We start from the raw sequence: 21,357 nt of genomic DNA on the forward strand, positions 1-21,357 counted from the left end.
TGGATTCATTCTGAATATGAGATTTAATAGGGAAGCTCCAGATGAAGGGAGATGTCACTTTCTACAAGATGGAATCAAGAAACAACCTTGGGCATCCAGCCTCCAAGATGCCCAAGCTAGGATGCAAGGATGGGTATTTGTGCCTGTGGAAGAGATTTTCGCAGTCAACTGTGGTGACTGGAAAGGAGTTAATTTGATTTGATGGCCCAGAAAGTAGTGGGGGAGGGGTTGCTCAATTCTTCCTTGGCTCTTAGGTCAATGCCTGGTCCCCTATCTCCCTGTCACCACAACTTGCCTCTGAGGACATTCTTTGCAGAGCTCATGGCTTTTTCAAGTTAAAACAAGCTCAGATCGACATCCCAACATACTCAACACACAAGTTCTGAGTGCTGGGAGCCCCCTCAGCAGTGGGCTTGCTTGGAGCTCCATTTGCCATTTTATCTTCACTGTGAAATGATCCTTCTTGCATCTCTTTTTGGCTCTCCAGAACATGACAGCATCAGGAAAGAAAAATAATAATAAAGGTAAAATAATGCAGGAGTCCCAGCCTTGAAGAGGTCCCCAGGAGGACAAACGTGTCCAGTGTCTGGAAAGAGGGCACTCCTGTTCTCAGACTGCATTTGACATTGCTGAAGGTTTTGTCTTGATTACTTTCAATAAAACCCAAAGTAAGGATGACTGTCTTGGCTCACTAAGCAACAAGGTTCTATCACTAATTACAATCCTTTATTACGGGTAGTTTAATAGGTTTATGATTGGTCATAAAACAATTCGGTATGGGAGTACATAAAAGGAATAGCTTATACAGCTGTGACATCTTAATATCCAGCCATTGTAATCATTTTATGATCTCTTATGATGGCGTCTTTTATTAAAATATGCACATATGCCTTTACATGGGCTGTGTTGCCGCCAAAACTGGGAGGCAAAGTGAAAAATCACATAAATACATACTAAAATGCCTAATGAGGCATCATGAAAACTTCCATTGTCAGAAGTATGTCGACCAGATCACACGTGTGCAGTCTCATTACGGGTAATTATAATAAAATTATAAGTGCTGCAATAATTCTAACCTTGAAGGCACAATAAAGGATGGTTATATTTGCCTTCCTAGCCCGCACATCTGAGGCATTTTCTTCATTAATTATATTTCACGTTAGAATAATTATGTTGTGTAAGATGGAAATTTGGAGGCATGTGCTGAGCCCCAGCACTCTGTTCTCTCTCTTGTGAGTTTAATTATAAACACTACCTAAAGTTACACTCTGACAGACGCCATGTGTAGTCTGCAGGGGTGGGAGGAGGGGGCTTGTTGTTGGTGTTAATTTTAGTTTGCAACGCAATTAGTTAAGTCAATACATAGGAAGAATGAGCAATGGGGCCCTGTGCCCAGTTCAGCCTCCTTACCCTGCCCCCTCCCACCAGAGCACACAGATTCCCACAGTCCTTTCGAAACAGGGTGCTTACTCAGAGAGTTTGTGCAGACCTATATCCCTATTGTTCTATCAACACTCAGAAAACTTACCTGTACACTCATGACCTAAATGTTTGCTTTCACTTTTTTCTGGTACACTGAGCATCTTGTGCTGGGTTTGAGGAGAAAACACCTGACTTGACTGTGGATTGTGATCTCCCAGAGAAAATAATTTGGGAATCCAAATCTATCACCAGGATTGAAAATTTATTAACTGTATTTTATGTGCATTCATGAATACATGTGCCTGTGCATACACACACACACACACACACACACACACACACACACACACACACAGTCCTCTATCCTGAAACACTCATAAATATCATAAATTTGAGCTTCAGTTCCAAGAAGACCATGGGTTCTGCAGCACCCTCTCATCATGGGCCAGGTTCGCCCTCAATGTCAGGATTCTAACAGGGAAGTTGAGAGTCACTTCAGAAGTCAAGACAGGAAGTCAAAGAGACATTCTAAAACACTAAGGCAGTTTCATCAATGAAAACGAGCTAGGCAAAGTTCCTTGCGCATCCCACTCCTTAGTGGATACCTTTTATAACTTTCAAATAAAATAGAAACTTAACCTTGAGGTGGGTAAAAAAAAAAAAAAAAAGGCCAGTGGAAGTTCTCCCGGGAACCACATTGGTGAATAGACCCAAATGGCTTTTAATTAACATATAAATTGTTTGCATGTAAATGTCAATGCTAAAGATATTTGAAAAGTTTATTTTGGATAGGACTCCCTGCCACCTTGTTTACAGTCACAGCACACTGGGCTGGACAGGATTTGCAGACTGAGAACACTCTCTCTTGCCCCCACAGCTTTCCCACCCTTCTCCCCTCCCCATCACAAATTACAAACCAGCAGAACACCAATTAATGAAGTTTATACAGTATTCAGTCAAATCGTGTCATGGAAGCTGCAATCCAAACACCAGCGCTTGATTATTATAATTTATTTAAATGCAATGCAGTGTTTGTCAAATTCCACGGGGCTGGAATCAATAGTTAAAGTTTATTTCAAAATATAAGCCCTGGAGAGCTCCACCCCATACTATACAGAAGCATGGCTGCTTGCCCCTCTCTGGAAGACCAGAGTGCTGGAAGGAAGGGTCAGGGAAGGGTAAGCCCTGAGTAAGTGAGTCAGTCTTCAGATAAAATGGCTAAAGTCTGCACAGTCACCAGGCATTTCTTCCTTTCTTGAGATCATGGAACTTTGCAAACAGGGAGCCTCTGGCTGTCTTTCTGCCAGGACTCCCAGGCATTCCATAGGAGCGCCCGTCAGAGGAGGAGAGTGACCCATCCCCCTTGGGGGACAATGGCTCAGCACCTTGGACTGAAGCAATAGAAGTCAAGTGGTTTCTGGTTACAGACCCCTGCTGGGGGTGGAAGCATGGTGTGCTTTGTGGAATGGCCCTTATCCTTTGAGGATAATTGGGGCTCCTAGGGGACACAGTGGGACACAGTAGTCTTCATGACTAAGGGATCCTCCTGGTCCTTCTAAATAGTCAGTCAGTTTGATATGCATGTTACACTTAGGAGAAACAAATGGAAACTGTTGTCTAAACCTTCTTGTAGAGTCCTTCTACCCTGTGGGACACCACCGCAGAAAAGCCACTCCTTTTCAGAGTGACAAAGTCCCCACTGGGCTTACAGGCCTCTGGCCACCCCCTGTTCCTGATCCCTCTAAGCATCAAGTTACAAAAGACAGCTCCTTGGTTACGCAGGTACCCTCCTCTTCTCTCAGACCTATCCTTCATTAAGCCACTTCCCTACAAACCAAATGTAGATGCATCTCTGGATTTTAAAGCATCTTTTGCATTAAAATTTTTTCTGTTTAAAAAAAAATATTTTTTTTAAACAAGGTTTCATGTAGCCTAGATTGGACCCAAATTTGCTGCTTTGTCCAAGGTGACATTGAACATCTGTTTTCTCTGCCTCCTACAACTTCCCAAACCCTGGGATTATAAACTTTCACCACCAGACTTGTGTGATACTAGGCACAGAACCCAGGGCTCCATGCATAGTAGGTACATACTCTGCCAACTGAGCTACATCCTTGTTCTGTCCCCCCCCCCCCCCAAATACATGGTTGTGACTGTGACTCTTTTTATATTTATTATTTTGTGTCTTTAGGGACAGTTTTCTACGAGTAGAAGTTTGATGTCAGAAATTCAGCAGAATTTAAATTTGACAGTCACTACCAAAGTTCTCCCCAGGAACTGGTCAAACCTATAGTGCTGGTTGGGTTGCTGTCAACTTGAGTTGTCAAACCAGAGTCATACAAGGAAGAGAGAACTTCAACTAAGAAAACGCCTCCATCAGATTAGCCTGTGAGCATTTTCTTAATTGGGGATTGGCTTGGGAGGGCCCAGCTCCCTGTGAGCCTGTGAGAGCTGAAACCCCAGCAGGTGTACTGGGTGTTAAAAGAAAACAGGCTTGTAGTGTAAATGAACTTTTCTCCTCTGGGCTGACAATACTTCTTCCAAGAGCCAAAGACCATCTATCACAAACCTCAATACCAGGCGTGAGTAGCCCTCTTTTGAGTTGTTGGTCAATGTTGTCCAAGAGACCCTCAAAACATACAAACTGTAGTTACTGCCCCAGGTATAAGGGAAGTCCCTGTTGCTGAAGACATCATGCACTTCAGAACAGACTCCAGAGACTCTTGAGCTGATATTGACCTGAATGCCTCCTTCCTGGGGGCTAGCTTTCGCAAAGAATCAAAACTGTTGTGGAGCCCAGATCCAGTGGATACATCTACAAGACATTCCTGCACCTAAGGCTCAGGAAATATAGCAGAAAGATCGTAAGAGCCAGAAGACCAGGAGATCTGCTGTGAGATCATGTTTCCTGGAAATGTCAGGAGCCATGCCCAAGAAGTCTCACCAACAGGACCATCCAAATGTGAATTGAACAAAGACAATATCAATGGGCATGGTAAAGTGGGCAGGGAAAAGCCCAAGAGGCCTCAACCCTACAGGCAACTAAGGAACGCTGAGAGCAGGAGAAATCGTCTTCCCCAGGAAAGAGCACACCAATTGGTTACAAAATACCAAATGGCTAGCCCTGAAAACATACATATAAGAAACACTGTGCAGACTGAGCAATTTATATTTAGAAATACACACACACACACACACATACACACACACACACACACACACACACACACACACACGCCTGCACCGATGTAACAGAAATTAATGAAAAGAGACCATGAAATTAAAAAAATAGCAATATGAGGGAGTAGGTTGGAAGGAGAAAAGGAAAGGAAGGAAGATATGATGTAATCATAATCTAATAAATAAATAAGTAAATAAATAAATAAAAACAGGTTAATTAAGCCATGAGCAAGCCACTCCTTCATGGCCTCTGAATCAGATCCTGCCTCCAGGTTCCTGTCTTGCTTGAGTTCCTGCCCTGACTTCCCTTAATTAATGGCTATGATCAAGATATATAAACTAAATAAACCCTTTCCTCCCCAAGTTGCTTTTGGTTACAATACTTATTATAGCTGTGGTGGTATTGTGTTCCTCAAAATATTGTGTACCTTAATAAACTTATCTGGGTTCAGAGAACAGAAAAGCCACAAGATACTTAGGCTAGAAAATGTTAGCACACGCCTTTAATCCTAGCATTCCAGAGACAGAAATCCCTGTGGATCTCTGTGAGTTCAAGGCCGCATTGGAAACAGCCAGGCATGGTGACTCACGCCTTTAATCCCAGAAAGCAGCCTTTAGTCCCAGGGAGTGGTGGTAGAAAGCAGAAAGGTTTATAAGGCGTGAGGACCAGAAACTAGAAGCATTTGGCTGGTTAAGCTTTCAGCTGAGACCCATTCTGGATGAGGACTCAGAGGCCTCCAGTCAGAGGAAACAAGACCAGCTGAGGAATTGGCAAGGTGAGGTAGCTGTGGCTCATTCTGTCTCTCTGATCTACCAGCATTTACCCCAATAACTGGCCTCAGGTTTGATTTTATTAATAAGAACTCTTTAAGATTCCTGATACATATAGCAATTAATAGAAGCTAACTATTATGCCTACCATAAAGATCTATCTCTATCTATCTATCTATCTATCTATCTATCTATCTATCTATCTATCTATCTTTCTGTCTACCTATCTATCATCTATCAATCAGCTATCAACCATCTACCTACCTACCTATCTGTCTACTATCTATCTATCATTTATCTATCTATCATCTATCTATCTATCTATCATCTATTGATCTTCTTCATCTTCATCATCATCATCATCTCTCTTTGTGTGTATGTGTGCGTGAGAGAGAAACAGTTTTAAAACACTTAGTTCTTGTCCAATATCAAACCCTGAGTGTCACTTGAGTTTGTGTTCTTTAACTGTGACTGAAGCTGAACTTACTAATTATGTGTTTATTGACCTGTGTTTGCGTCTTTTTTCTGTGAAGCTTGAGTTCACATCATCATTCTTCTCTCAGTAAACTGTGTGTTTCCTAATTTCTAAAATTGTCAGTGATTCCAGAAAGCATTCCTTTGTCCATGCATTAGTTAAGTAGAAAAATAAAGAAATAAAGAAAAAAAAGGGTTTGGGGGAATTACACAAGTAAAATGTGCCAAGTGTGCCCTGATCCAGCCAAGCGGCAGTGTGAGCTTCACAAGGCAGACTCTTATTGACCTTTGGTTCCTCTTCATCTTCAGTAGTGGTTCGGGCATCCTTCTTTGAAAGGCTTGTCTTCTGTGAGACAACTCAAACACAGATTCACGTAGGTCCACACAGGAACTTTCCAGAGATGTTGACAGAATTAAGTTCTTGGAGAATTGACAGCTGCTTTAAGAGTGACCTGGAAGCCACTTTCTGTGACAGTCAGTACAGGGATCAAGCGAATGGGTGACTGAGTCTGGTAATTCCAAGTGGGAAGATGTAAGGAAGGCCAACATCTACCAGTGTGATCTGTCTTTTATGTCAATGAAATGGGTGAGTGATGTACCCTGCTGTGTTGATGCCAAGGCTGCACTGGGCTAGGGCTGCCCGGCAGAGCAGGTGGAGACTTCTCCCATGGAAGCCAACAGCCCCATCTCTCACCTTCAGCGGCAGGGGAGTCCAAACAGTACCAAGGTCTTCCTAGATCTCTGTTTTTCACTCACCAGAGATTTTGCTACTCTGCATATTGGGCATACGCCATATGGGGAGCCAAGATTGCAACTGTCCCACATGATGATCTGCCTGAGGACAAAGAGGAGTCCAGGCAAGGACCTGAGTCCTTGTAATTGGCTCTCATGCTCTCCCACTGCACCCCCACCTGCTTTCTGTTAACCATGCTACGGAGTGACAGGTGAGTCCAAGTTCTGCCCAGCACCTCACACACACCATCCTACTTCATCCTCCCAAGAACCAACCTGGCTTTCTTAGTGGCTCCTCACTGAGTCACACCTGTTAACAGTTCTTTTAGGAACTGAATGCCTCAGAAGTAGTCAAACATCTCTCACTTTGGTATTAAAATGGGTTTAAAATTTTTAATTACATTTTAAATATTAATATTTTAAATATATGTGTAAACATGCATTAAGACTCTCAAACAGAAAACTCTCTGAACCACTAAGACTGGATTGAAGTGAGTGAATGTAATCAGGAAGGGCAGGTCCTGGGCCTAATCTCTGTGACTCCATGGTGGATGGAGGGGACTGGGGGGCTACTGAACTAACTGGTTCAGATGTGCTTGGCTTGCAAGGGCATTCCAATCTGGAGTTGGTGGCTCCAGGAGCTAGACTGCGGCATAACGATAGGATTGGTAGAACAAGTCCCTGAGGGTGAACCCTTGGCCCTTTACCACCCCCTTAGTGTTATGGAAGACAGTTTATTGACCTTTATTTCTCCAGGGAACTTTCCCTCCCTGGCAAAGAACTGAAAGAATTGAAGGGAAAAGAAATGAACAGGTAGAAGTGAAAGGTGCACCATAAATGTGCTATGCTGGGTTGAAAGGAGGTTGGTCTAAAAGTGAAGGATGCTGTGTCAGAGGCTCAGAACAATTGTGGCTAAGAATCAATGTACCCTCCTAGAAACACATCCTACAAGAGACACACCCTCTGCGGGGCTTCACCCATAGCTCAGGGTGACTTCTACATCTGTCCACGTTTACTACGTGCTCTGCTGAAACAGGCACCCTAGGACCTTCTGAGCACGTCTCCCAGGGGCAGCACACAGGCCAGCAAGTGCGTGTTCTGAAGACATGGAGCAGAGTTGGAGCAGGCTTGCCACATCAAGCCTCCCCCTTCCAGCATATGCAAAAAGGATCTGTAATGGGGAAATGCTTCTCATTCTGCAGAAAGACATAGTTTCTGGCCCCGTTAGAAACTGAAATCACCGACTCCAAGTTTGTCTCTTGGAGTCAGGTTCCCAATTGTGTGCATGATGGACAACGCACTCACTTGGCTCTGAGTCACAGGAAAAAGATATCAAGCCTATGTGGGAACTTCTGGATGATAAATTCAGTCATTCTTAGTACATCTACTACTTTGAGGTTAACGCTGAGGATGGGTCAGGTTGATGGACTAGTCTCTCTTGGGAACTCCTTGACATTTAGAGTGGTGATGAAGAGAAAGAAGCTACATGGGAGGACCCTGTGGAACAGGAAAAGATGGGCAGAGGACAACAGCAAACACAAAACAAACCCACCGACCCATTCAAGGCAGGCTAGACACTGTCCTGTGTCCCCGAAATGCAACTGGCCACATTTATTGTACTTTTATAGACATGAGCAAGCAAGCCAAAGCTTTCAAACATGCTTCTGTCAAAACAATAAAGCAAAAATGAAACAATAGAGTATGTGGATGTAGAAAAGGTCCTCACTTAAGGTACTGTATCAGTCAAAGTGAACCAATGTAGAGGGTTGAGAGGGGAGGCATCTAAATTGTAGGAAAACTGCTTACATCTGGATGGAATGCTAAGTGCAGAAGAAAGTGGTCTTTCCCAGGAAAGATCACACCAATTGGTTTTCCAACACCAAACTGTCAGCCCTGAACACATGGGCATAAAAGTAACATTATATGGACTGAGCAGGTTCTATTTGTGTGTTTAGGAATATACATACACACATATGTAACAACTAAACCATTAAAATAACAATCAAAAAAGAGGCTATGGACATGACCAAAACAGAGCAAGGGAGGTTACATGGGGAAGTTTAGAGAGAGGAAAGAGAGGGGGAAATAATGTAATTATATTATAATCTCATTTTTTTAAGATCGTGAACTAGATGCATGGCCCTTGGCATGGGAGTGCTGAGAGATGATGGAGCCTTTAAAAGACAGAGCCTCATAAAAGTGTTAAATCACCAAAAACAGGACTACAAGAAGGCTTTATGTCATGCACAATGACTTAAAAGAATGTGCTGGAGACTTTTAACCTGGAAACCATGGGATAAACGAACTTTTTTTGGTTTATACGATAACAACCTATGGTTATCAGTGAGCCCCAATCAGCTACCTAAACAGCTCTTGCCATTTTTCCACACTGATTACACATTTTAAAATAGGTTGAGCCCCCACTGTGGGAGAGCAGGATTGCAGAGTTTCAATGGGAACACCACCTGCCAAGTCTGCAAGACCCTCTGATGGAGAACCATGGAGATTTGAGAAGATGTCTCCCACAGGATAGAGGGAACGTGCTCTTCGTGTTGAATCCTCAAGACAGGACAAGGAAAGCACTGTGTGGTGGGGTCAGTGGGGAGAAGGGAGCTCCTGCTGCAGTGGTCCATGGTTCTAGGAGCCCCTTGGGAGCTGGCTCTGGCTTCCTCCTTCTTCCCCTCTTCTAACCCGTCAAGAACAGAGATAAAGATTTCATCTTTGACCTTTACCTTCTCTTTCAAAGCTGCTTTTCTCACCTTGACCCTAAACTGACTTAATCCCTTGCTAGCTCAAGCCACTCTTGACCTTGACTGATCCCCAATCAAAGCACTTCCCCTAACACACGCCTCATTTAACCTCATTTAACTCAACTGCCATCTGGCCTGATGCCTATTTATCACACACTGATGACAGCTTAAGGCCCTAGAAGAATTTTAGGAGTGTGACCCAACCCGTATGGCAGAAGAAGAATTACAAGTAGAAAGTTGAAGCTGGGTCTCCCAGGTTTATCCAGGAGAGAGGAGAGGGTGTGGCCCCTCCCTCCCACCCTTCCAAGGAAGCAAAGAGAACCAGTCAGCCACATGTTTCCTTCTAGGCAGAACTTCCAGAACTCTGAGCAATGTCAGGTTTCAGTGGCTGTCTTGTACGTGCTGGAACTAAAGTCGTGGATCTTTCTGATGGAACACAGTCCAGTGCTAGGTATTTCCCATCATCCTTTAGTGTTAGCACCATGCAGCTCAGCGGTAGCTTTATTGATCACTGTTTCCCTAGACCATGTTCACATGCTCACAGACCATGTTCAAATGTGTATTTAAGTGAATACATTTTGAAAATATATATTATGTTTACTATACATACACATGTACACATGCATACATAAGTCAGTCCATGAGGACCATACTTGTAACACACGCAATCCCATAGCACTATTTTCCACACCTAGATTACTGACCACATGACTTGATTAAGCTGTTTCTCAGTCCAGGCAAAATCTTCCGTGGAGCATTTATGATGATGTACTGGGAAATACCTGTAAAAACAAGGAAGGGTAAGGTGCTTCCTTTGGCAGTGGACAGATACCACAACAGAAAGACACAACTGGTCAAAATTCAGAGAAGAGTTGGCTGTCAGGAGTTCTATCCCAGCTGATAAATCTATGGACAACCCTGTCCCCAAGGTTCAGAGAGCACCACGGAAGAGTGGGCAGAAAGATTGTAAGAGCCAAAAGTTCAGAATGTCTGCTGTGAGGCAGTGTCTTCTGTGTTTGATGGGGAAGTTGTACCCATGAAGTCTCAACAGCGTGGTTACCTAAACAAGGCCCAAAAATGAGAGCACCAGTTCTCATACCAAAGTGAATGATGAAATCCCACAGAAGCCCAACTCTGGATAAAGAGGTACAGGAAATCAGTGGCTGCTGATCAAGGGAGAAGCCATCTGCTCTAGGGGTGAGCCCCCTGATAAGGCATTTAATTCCAAGTGGTCAGCTCTAAACACACACGTGTGTGTGTGTGTGTGTGTGTGTGTGTGTGTGTGTGTGTGTGTGTGTGTAACTGTTAACTAAAGGGAGAGAGGTAATGAATTTGTTAAAGAGTGAAATGGGGCATGGGAAGAGTTGAAGGGAGAGGAGGGAGAGGTGAAATGATGTAAATGTAGTACTCATACATGAAATTCTCGGAAAGTTAATGAAATATTAAGAAAAATTTCATGAAAGGCCCAGGGTATGTAACACTCATGGGATCCCTTCAGAGTTGTAGCACAGTGTGTACACTGCTGCCATGTCCCGCAGACTCATCCTCATCTCCAATGTTGGCATGAATTTCTTGAACACAGGGCAGAGCAATTGTTTCAAGTGATGTTGAGAGATGCTTTCAGAGCCAAGGAGACCAGAGATTGCTTGGACCACTGTGGGCTAGCCAGGATGCTGAAATCTGCAATCAGCACCCTGCCATGTTACAGCTTCCCTGTAGAAGGCCATGTACTTTGTAGACTGAATATATGGATAGCATCCACTCCAGAAAACCAAGGGTAGAATACTGAGATGAGTGAGCTTTCTGGCACACATGGTTATGGCTACTAGAATCAAGGATTCCAAACCTGCACCCTGCTACACAGGCCTGCTCCCTTACAATGATCCACCTTTTCCTCAGTGATCGAATTAAGTAGGTTTTGAAGTCATTCCCTTGATTATACCCTGTACATCCTTCGTTCATGTCCCATCCAGGACAGAGGGTACTTCCAGAATGGGTTTCCAAGCAATCCTTCCCTTTGCTTAGCATACTTCTAGGGCTTACACGGAGGATTTGGAAAATCTCACTCTAGCCACTCTCCCCTTTCCACACATGGATCTACATCTTGACTTCCTGTCTGGCCTTCATCAAGACTAAGGTCTCTCTCACACCTCCTTTCCAAACTCTTTTCCCAAGATGATGACCAATCCTGCTTTCTTTGAACATTGCCACTTCATTGAACTGATCTCAGTCCTTCTAAAAGCCTGTCTGGTTCCCTCCAGCTTCCTCATACAGCCCTGCCCCACCACAGGGGCTCTTCTACACAGTGGACCTGACCCATTGTTTCCAGGATTAAAGTTTCTCTGGTGCCAGGGAGGTGAACAAGATGTTTCTAAGATTCTGAGGAATGAACACACCATGATATTGTGTTGTACTTGAGCTCTACTAAGTCTGTTGAAAGTTCTGGGAGAGTCTGTACTATCTCTTTGAAATGGCTGCTCTGTACATAAGGAAACACTGGTGGATGAACACAAGAGAAAGGCCTCTTGTCCAGGGTCCTTGCTGCCTGAAATGAAAATCTCTTACAGTTTGGTGTAAGCACACTTTTGACTCTCATCTACGAAGGCGTGGAGTTCAATGGTTCTCTGTGGCACTGTGAGAGGCTAAAGACATTCCTGAGCTCTATCCTGTCCAACAGTGTCCGAAGAGACACTTCTGCATGGCCCTCCAAGATAAGATCCTTACAATGGGGACCGCTGGCAGAATGCTGTCACTTTAAAATATTTTAAAATACTTTAAAATAGTACATGCTCCAGCTGCTCGTGCTGACACCAGCATCTGTACGGACAGAGAAGCACAGGCTCTGCTCCGTTAATGACCTTGTCCTTCTGGGTTTCTGTGCTAAGCCTCTACTAAATATCATGGAGTATACCTCCACTTTCTTTTATACTGGTGCATTTGAATACTCTCAAATCTATACATCTTGAAAGTTCATATCCTAACTGATCATAAATTCTTTGCCAAACCATCATTGTTGGCCATAGGACATGTTATTTCTATGTAAACGACTCTTGATATCCCAAGGCACCTGGCTGGCCTTGTCACTCACTCGGGTTTCTCAACTTGACTTTCTGAACACAGGGGAATACTACTTTTGTTTGGGAAGGAAGACATTTGAGGAGATACTTTGAAATAATAAAAAAAAGGGCTTTGGAAGAGGCCGGCGACTGTCTGGGTCTGCCTAGGCAGGGGCTTGTCAGGAAGGGTTGATGAATGGCGGGCTCCTGAGGCCTCCCGTTTGTTTAGCGTTCTTGTTCTGCTACAGCTGCACACAAAACCAGCATTGAAGTGTCTGCCAGGAAACATAACATAACCTGGCCCAGTGCAGCCCACGGGGCACTGCCCCGAGAAGGCCAGATTGTTCCTCGGGGCCAGGCTTTGGCCGGAGATTCCCAAGCCGGGAAGTAGAGCGAGGCGTGGAGAAGACTTTCCAGTACATTACACAGGGTCTGGCCACTGCCATCAATACTGGCCGACCTGACCTGGAGAATGACAGATGGGAAGGCAGGAGCCTCTCTCGGCGGCTGTGAAGCGGGTCCTTCTTCATCCTAAGCTGGGAGGATAGCAGTCAGGGCCTTAAGACTCCCATGCTGTGGTCTAAAAGACCACTGGCTCACCAAGGAAGACCCCACTTTTTACCTTCTACCTCAGGCTGGCGGTTTGAGTTCTACTTTCCCAACCACCCCAATACAAGGCCACTAGCTATTCGTAGATACATCCAGATCACAGAAACCTCTACCTCCTCCATGGGGGTACCCCCCTCAACAGCTTATTTATATTTTTAATTTTATGTGTGGATATATCAGTATATGTCACATGTCTGCAGATAGCAACATGCCAGAAGAGGGTGTCAGATCCTCTGGAGCTAGAGTTACAGGCAACTGTGAGCTGCGGATGTGGGTCTTTTGAAAGAACGGTACTTAACAGCCAAACCACCTGGTTACTTTCTTCTGCCAATAGTTTTATGTTTTTTCCACTTCTTAAGGGAATTATCACACCAATGAAAATGTATTCACTCAATTATTTATGTCTAATTTTAAACAGAAGCAATTAGGAAACAGATATAAAATTAGCCCGTAAAGCACCAAGGAAGGATAGGTATGGGTTTCAGCGCAGTTTTCTCTATGAGCATCTTGTACTTAGGATCAAGTCATTATCTGAATCTATAAATGCATTTCTAGCACTTTGCACACCAGTTTCACAAATGATCCCATATATATATTTGTATATACACATAACACACACACACACACACACACACACACACAAGTACTGGTAAATGCCTTCATTACACACCACAGCATCGAACACATCTGTGTTGTCTATTTCCAGATTACTTACCCCTAAACTGAAACCCCATGACCACTAAACAGTAACCATTTCATCCCTTCACCCATGCACAAAACAGCAACCTACACTTCTCCACCCAGGCACACTCATTCCACTAATTTTTCTTATGGGTTATAGGACACTACTATGCCTTCTGTGAGCTGAGTCACACAGTATGCTTCTGAATCTGGCTTCTGTCACTCAGTCCAATGTTCTCACAGTCACTCTCCCTGTAGTGTGTGTCATTACCTTCCTCTATTTGTAACTGAGTAATATTCCATTGTATGCACATTTTGTTCATCCATTCATCTGTCATTAGGTACTTGACAGACTTCAGGCCTGTGTTAGTCAGCACTGTGAGAAAATCCTGGGAACAAAATCGATTTGGAAGAGGAAGGATTTATTTTGTCTTTTGTCTTCAAAAGTTCTGTCCATGGTTGATTGACCCTATTTCTTTTTGTCTAAGGCAAGGCTAAACATCATGGTCCTATCTCCTCACACACAAGTGAGTATGAAAATTTGAACCACCCACCTTATTTTAAGAAACAATGAGGAATCATTCCACTCTCTGTACACACGGCTTATAAATATTCTTACCTAACTATCTCATAATATCATTGGTACATTCTTTCTTTCTGTGGTTTCTTTGAGTGAGTGTATGTGGTGTATATGTATGTGTATACATGTTTTTGTTTGTGTTTTAAGACAAACAAAAATGGTTCCTCACCAGGTGGTGGTGGCGCATGGGAGACAGAGCCAGGCAGATCTCTGTGAATTCAAGGCCAGCCTGGTCTACAGAGTGAGATCCAGGAAAGGCGCAAAGCTACACAGAGAAACACTGTCTCAAAACAAACAAACAAACAAACAAACAAACAAACAAAACAAAAAGACATGGTTTCTCTATGTTGTCCTCGCTATCCTGAAACTGTCTATGTAGACCATATTGGCCTTGAGCTCACATGGATCTACCTGCCTCTGATTCCTGGGTTCTGGGATTAAAGGTGTGCAGCACCATATTGACAAACCCTTGGAGGTCTTGTATTGATGCCAATGAAGAGGCCAAGCAGGGCAGACTTTGACTCTGCTGCAGCAAATTTCCAAGAGGCAGATCCTCTGCTATATCAAGATTCCGCTTCAGCTGCAGCCCACCACCATGGCCGAGGAAGGCACTGCTACTGGAGGTATAATGGACATTACATCAGAAAAGATTCTGAAGACTCCTTCATCCAAGATGGGCTAGCGTGTGGCATTCACAAAGCTGCGAAAGCCTCAGTCAAGCATCAAGTTCATCATTGTGTGCTTGCATCCATATGAGATGAGCCTAAGTATGTCAAGATAGTTGAAGCCCCTTGAGATGAACACCAAATCGACCTAATTAAGGTTAATGCCAAAGAGAAACTAGGGAAATGGGTAGATCTCTGCAAATCTGAGTGTAAACCAACTAAAGTGGGTAGTTGCAGTTGTGTAGTGGCTAAGTACCATGGCAAAGAATCTTGGGCCTAGGATGTCATCAAAGAGAACTTCAAATAAAAGAAATGAACAAATGAAAGATTTGTATCATTTGAAAAAAAAAGCCTTAAGGTAGTCAGAGAAATTGGAGACGTCCAGGAGAGACCCTATCCTCTCCCACAAGTGTGATTCAGAACAGCCCAGCAGAGACGAGATGGGGGAAGGAGGAAGCTGGCCAAGAGAGACACAGGGAAATTAAAAAACATATTGTGCTCACTGAAACCACAGAATCAGTATATCAGTATGTTTGATGGCTAGTGAGAAAGATCTGCTGTTCTTCTGTTGGGTTAGTCATGACTTCTGTCCTACGACTGCCCCTGAAGAACTTCACATGGACATTTAGTGTAGATTTGTGGGGTTAAGCTCATTCAAAACAGCACCATTCCTCAGCTTGGGTGTCAGAGCAAGAGTTCTCCTTAGAGACAGCACATGTCTGTCAGAGGACAGTAGTGTGTGGAAGGATGACCAGTGTGGTCCCGAAGAAAGACCATGGCCAAGTCCATCATACGTACAGCTTAACCAGTTGGAAGCTTTGGATCCTGTAGCAGTCCCATGGTGGTGTATGAAACATGGCTAACTTTTCCTTGTTATGTATTGGGTACATTTATACTCTTTGCTTTGAAGTGTGATACAAGGACACAGTTTATCCACCATTAAATATGGGGATGCTTGAATAGTTGATGAATCTCTAATTTTTCTTGATATATGTTCAAGATATTTGACTCTGGTGACATTACCCGGTAAACTGTAGTTTGTGACTGTGGCAATCTAGATTGCAGAGTGGCACAGTGCCTGAGCCAAAGATACCCCGCTTTCTCCCTCAGAAGTTACCCCTTCCCACATTACATAATGCTCATGAAGAGCCTTTGCTTGCCTCAATCCATCTCTGTGAGGCAGAATCAAGATATAATTATCTATCCCTTGACAAGAAAGTTATCAGTCAAGCGAAGTAGGCCCCATCCCCTGTCTCTATCCATATGTTTCTGTTATTTATGTACAGAAAACGGCATTTACCCAAGCACTCTGGGTGTTGATGGGAGTTTCCATCCTGTGGTAGTACTGTGGCCTGCCTGCTCATCACACATAGATAACACACAGCCTTTTGTGTATTTTCAAAGAACGCCAGTGACCCCATAGATAAAGAGATCAGAGCCCACAAGGCCACCTGGCCACCAGGTGTGAGATGGGTGGGGACAGGGATGTGGGCCTTTGTCCCCATGTGTTTCATGCATTACCCTGAGAAAGTTGTATTGTACACAGCATTATTCTGACTAGATCATAAAGACATTTTTACAGGCAGGCCAATAAGAAGTCCTATATCTGACTCCGTTCTTCATTCAAAAGCACTGCACACAGCACATTCCCACTTGTGCTGACCCTCAGCCTGTGGGTTTGCTGCATGATCTGCAATGTGATGCCAACCAGGAGTCAGGGCAGATTTTCTGGTCAGTGGTTATTATGAAAAAATCCAGTGTCAGACATTGGAGAGCAACTGACCTTGTTTGGTCTGTGACTGCAGCCGCTTCAGGTTAATTCAGATTTTGTCCCTGTCATTATTGCTACCAACACACCAAGCAAGAAAGACACACACTACCCTAAATTTGGGGATAAAATAATTGAGAGTATTGTGTGAAGATGAAATGAAGCTCGTCAGTGTTTGCTGAACATAAGCAAGAGCTTGGATTGTTTTGGGGGGGAAGAGAGAAAAAGGGGGGTTTTAATAATTATTTTGCATCTAATAGAACACAAAGCAGAGATTTTCTGTTAACTAACTATTTACTTCACGGCAACTTAATACAAATGCTTTTATTTTATTCAGTAGCTTAGAAACTGATTCTATCAATTAGAAAATAAAGTAACTTAATCCCTGGGCTACTTTTGTTTCTCCATATATGAAAGGTGGGGTGTTCAGGCTACTTAATAGTGTAAATTGGAAGAAACTAGCCATTTCTTTTCAAATGGAGCTTCTAAAAGCTTCTGTAATGACTGTTAGTGGTACTTTTCTTAGTCTGACAATGTGGTATTGCTTCAGTTCAGTGTCTATGGTAAGTTGGACCAAAATTGAATATAGATCAGATCTTGAACTTGGCTGTGGAACAAATTGCTCTGATTGTGTGGGATTACATGGTGCATGGATTTTTAAATTAAGCACTTTCTTGCCCTATTAAATAATGTCGACAGTACTGCTGTGGAGAGTCAGTTTCATTTCTTGAGTATTTTCATACATATTTTTCCTTTATTAATCAATAGTCTTTTATATAGGTGTGATGGCAGCCCAAGATTTCCTCACTCTGAGGAATTTATTCAGATCATGTAAAATTTCAGAGTATTCCCTTTCCCTTCCACTTTGTATATCTCATTACATCATACTTACCAGTTCTGTTGAGAAGTCCAATTCTGTCTTTTTAGTGGGTTCCTAAGCAGCTGCTTTTTTGAGATCGTGTTTCTATTTCCTGTTTGCTTTCTCCTGGAATCCAGCTTCATTTTCTGATTGTTCCTGGCCTTACAGTATTAGATCTGCCCAAGAGTGTGAGGTTATGAGAACTAACGGGGAGGCTTCATGATGGAGGCTGCCAGAGGTCACCATCCTGAGCTTAGGGGTGGCCACCCATAGCATAAGTCACTGGAAAAACCTTTCTCAACCACTGGGTATAGCAAAATCCTCTATTCACAGCTTAGTTATGTCCAAAGGAGTCCAACCTAGGAAGCATTCGGAACTCAACTTCATTCCATTTGTGTGTTCACTCAATTAACAGACACGTCAGTTCATGTTTTCTCTCCCCCAGTTGACCAACACTATTGTGATGTCTAAGCTTGGTAGCATGTGTGGGTCCTCATGTGCCCATCAAGGTGACTGGGTCTCAGACTGTTTCCTGCTGCTATGGCAGGGCTCTCAAGACAAGGAAAAGAGAGTCACCTGGTTCACAATCTGAGAGGAAAGTCCTAGGTTATGACAATGGCACTTGTCTGGCTTCTGGCAAGACCTGGTCAGATGTGATGCAGATTCTGTCCACAGTAAAAGGTGGACAAGGATGTGGCCATGATACCCCCTCCTGCAGTGACCGAGTTGGTCCTGGAGAGTGAGTTCACTCAGGTAAGAAAGGCTTGAGTCCATTCCTGAGGATGCTACCCTGTGTCTCAGACACCACTTGGCTTGTCCAGCCACCAAATAATAAGGCAATCCAAATTGAGTTTCAGAGCCTACCACTGCCAGCCTGGGCTGCCTATCTCTCTTCAGAACATGTGGTTTACCCTCTGCATAGACCAATGCTGCTCCTAATGGGAGAGCTTTCCTCACACCAAGAGAGTAGATAAGTCTACCTGAGAGGACAGACAACATCCTTAAGTCCTGGTTGTATGTCCCTCTTACCCCTGACCACAATCCAGACAAAACTGTTTGAGCATCCAGGCTCAGAAGAGCTTGGAGATCCTCACAGGTACATGGGCCAGAGTGACCAGATATGGCTCAATGTCCCTCCACACTGTCTTCACTGCAGCCCTTGGAAACTATGACCAAATGCCACAGCTTATCAGAGTTCTGCCTGCTCCCCACTACGTTGACAGAAGGGCCACTTGTGGCTTGTCTAGGCAGTAACAGTGACCAGTAATGTCAGCAATGATGGCAGCAAGCAAGCGTGTGCCTGGCAGGTCCCTGTTCTCTCCAGGTGTCAACCATCTCATACACAGTAACACTGCCTGGTGAGATTAGAGGGAGAGACAGCGTGGGCTTCATGACATGGAAGGTCTTCATTTGCTATGTCTGTTCTTGGGTTGTGACAGGGACTTAACTATATATGATATTACTACATCACATGGAAAGCAGGCAAGCATGTGGCTGAGTCTAGGGAAGAACAGATTGACTTGATGCCAGCATCCCATTTTGCATGGGTATCAAGAGAAGCAGCTGTGATATTTGTGTCACACACATATGCATCTTGAAGTAGTCTCAACCTTCTTTGGGTCATTTTGCAGCAGAGAACATATTATGTAATTTAGAATTTGCATGTAGAGTAAAGAGTGCAGGTGTGCCTACCATGCTTACCCTTGTAAAATATGTACAATGAATACATAGAAAAGTGAACTGAAATATGTCACCTCACTTTGTTTTCCCTTTTAGGATAAAATAATTTATTGCAGTAAAAAGATGGTGTGATGGCTATTCTTGGTTGTCAGCTTGACTATATCTGGAATGAACTACAATCCAGAAATGGAGGGCACATCTGTGAGAGATACTCTGTTTGGTTTGAAGAAGGTGAACCCACTTCTAGTCCAGACGTTTGAGGTAGGATAATACCCACCTTTGATCTGGATCTTGGGGCAGGAAGACATATCTTTAATCTAGCCCATACCTTCTGCTGGAACCCTATATAAGGACATAGATGAAGGAGGCTTTCACTCATTGCCTGCTTGCCTTTGCCTTGCTAGAACATCCATTCTTTCAATGGCATTGGAGCCTACTTCTTTTGGATTCCAGAATATTCAGAAGACCAGCTGAGACATCCAGCCTTGTGGGACTGAGCAACTACTAGATTCTTGGACTTTCTTTTTACAGTCAGCCATTTTTGGATTAGCTGGACTGCAGCCTGTAAGTTATTTCAATAAATCCCATGTGTGGAATATATATATACACATACATGTTCCATAAGTTCTGTGACTCTAGAGAATCTGAATAATACAGATTTTTGATGTGATAGGCCTGACTCTGCCTTTGTTTGAGGAGTGTGGACTTTGGGACTTTGGATTAGGAAAGCAGCTGAATGCTTTAAGCAGGGCTTAATGGGCCATACTAGTAAGAGAATGAAAGCCAGTGGTGCTGAGGGTGATTTGAATTGTGAGGACCCAGCTCAAGAGGATTCAGAAGACTAGAAACTGTACTTGTGATATTTTAGTGAAGAATGTGGCTGCTTTTTGCCCTTATTAGAAGAGTCTGCCTGAGACTAAGTTGAAGAATTTTGGATTAACAGCTTTGGCAGAGGACATTTCAAAGCAACCTAGCACTGGTTGTGCCGCTTGGTTAGTGGCTAGTATTACTGCAGATCTATAATGAAAAGGAGCAAGCTGAGAAAGATAAAATACAAAGTATGCCGCTTTAGGAGAAAAGTAGCACCAGGACAAAGTTCAAAGAACAGCTTGATGCTAAATGGAATAAAGGGAGTGGTGACGTTGGGGCAAGACCCCACTGAGCCAAGTTTCCAGCTTATGAAATGGTCCAATAGTGGTGGTATCAGCCTTTATTTCCAGACAGAGGCAAGCAGATCTCTGAGTCCAAGGCTAGCTTGGTCTACAGAGCATGTTCCAGCACACAGTGAAGGAAACCATCAACAACAGAAAGCTTGTCAAGATGTAATTGAAGGAGGGGGCCATTTTCCAGCCCCAGCAATCAGCAGACCTTGGCATCTTCAGCCACATGGTTCTGGCTTTAGAGTCAAGGACAGAAGAAAGGGTTATGGAATCTCCCTCCATGACTAAGGAAAGCCACTGAGGCCAGCATATGTCAGGGGTGTCCCTGCATAGAGGCTCAGAGAGGCCATTGTATGAAGCTGTCAAGGCAAAGCCTGGATTGTGTTGGGGATCCTAAGATGTTAGAGAAGCCTGAGTCATGGGATACCTGTGGAGGAAAGCTGATAACAGGGAGCGGAAGCAGCCCAAGAGAAGGAAGTGTGTCGCAGTCAACAATGCTGAATGGATTTAAAGATCTGAAGAGCATTTTGGTACCAGATACATTGATGCAGAGTTTGGAGTTTGCTCAGCTGGTTTTAGGTCTTGCTTTGGTCCAGTATTTTTCTCATATGCTATTTCCTCCCTTCTGGAATGGTAATGCATATCCTGTGCCATTGTATGTTGGAAGTATGTGATCTGCTCTTTCATTTTGATTTTATAAGTGATTACAGTTAAGAGGTTGCATGCATCTCAGAAGAGACTTTGAACTTTTAGAAGGTGCTGATACTGTTATAGACTATGGGAACTTGTGAAGTTGAACTAAATGCATTTTACATTATGATATGGCTACAATACTGTGGGGGCCAGGAAATGGAAGGTGGTGGTTTGAATAAAAATGGCCCCCATGGGGAGTAGCATTATTAGGAGATGTGGCCTTGTTGGAGTAGGTGTGGCTTTGTGGAGAAAGTATGTCATTAGAGAGTGAGCTTTG

General features: G+C 43.6%; 1 pseudogene; it reads left to right on the plus strand.

The window, feature by feature from the left end:
* Nucleotides 1-14,850: 14,850 nt before the first annotated feature.
* LOC131921887 (small ribosomal subunit protein eS12-like) lies at nt 14,851-15,236 on the plus strand (annotated as a pseudogene).
* Nucleotides 15,237-21,357: the final 6,121 nt, after the last annotated feature.

The sequence above is a fragment of the Peromyscus eremicus genome, chromosome 11 (genome assembly GCF_949786415.1).
Source record: "Peromyscus eremicus chromosome 11, PerEre_H2_v1, whole genome shotgun sequence".
Classification (NCBI taxonomy): Eukaryota; Metazoa; Chordata; class Mammalia; order Rodentia; family Cricetidae; genus Peromyscus; species Peromyscus eremicus.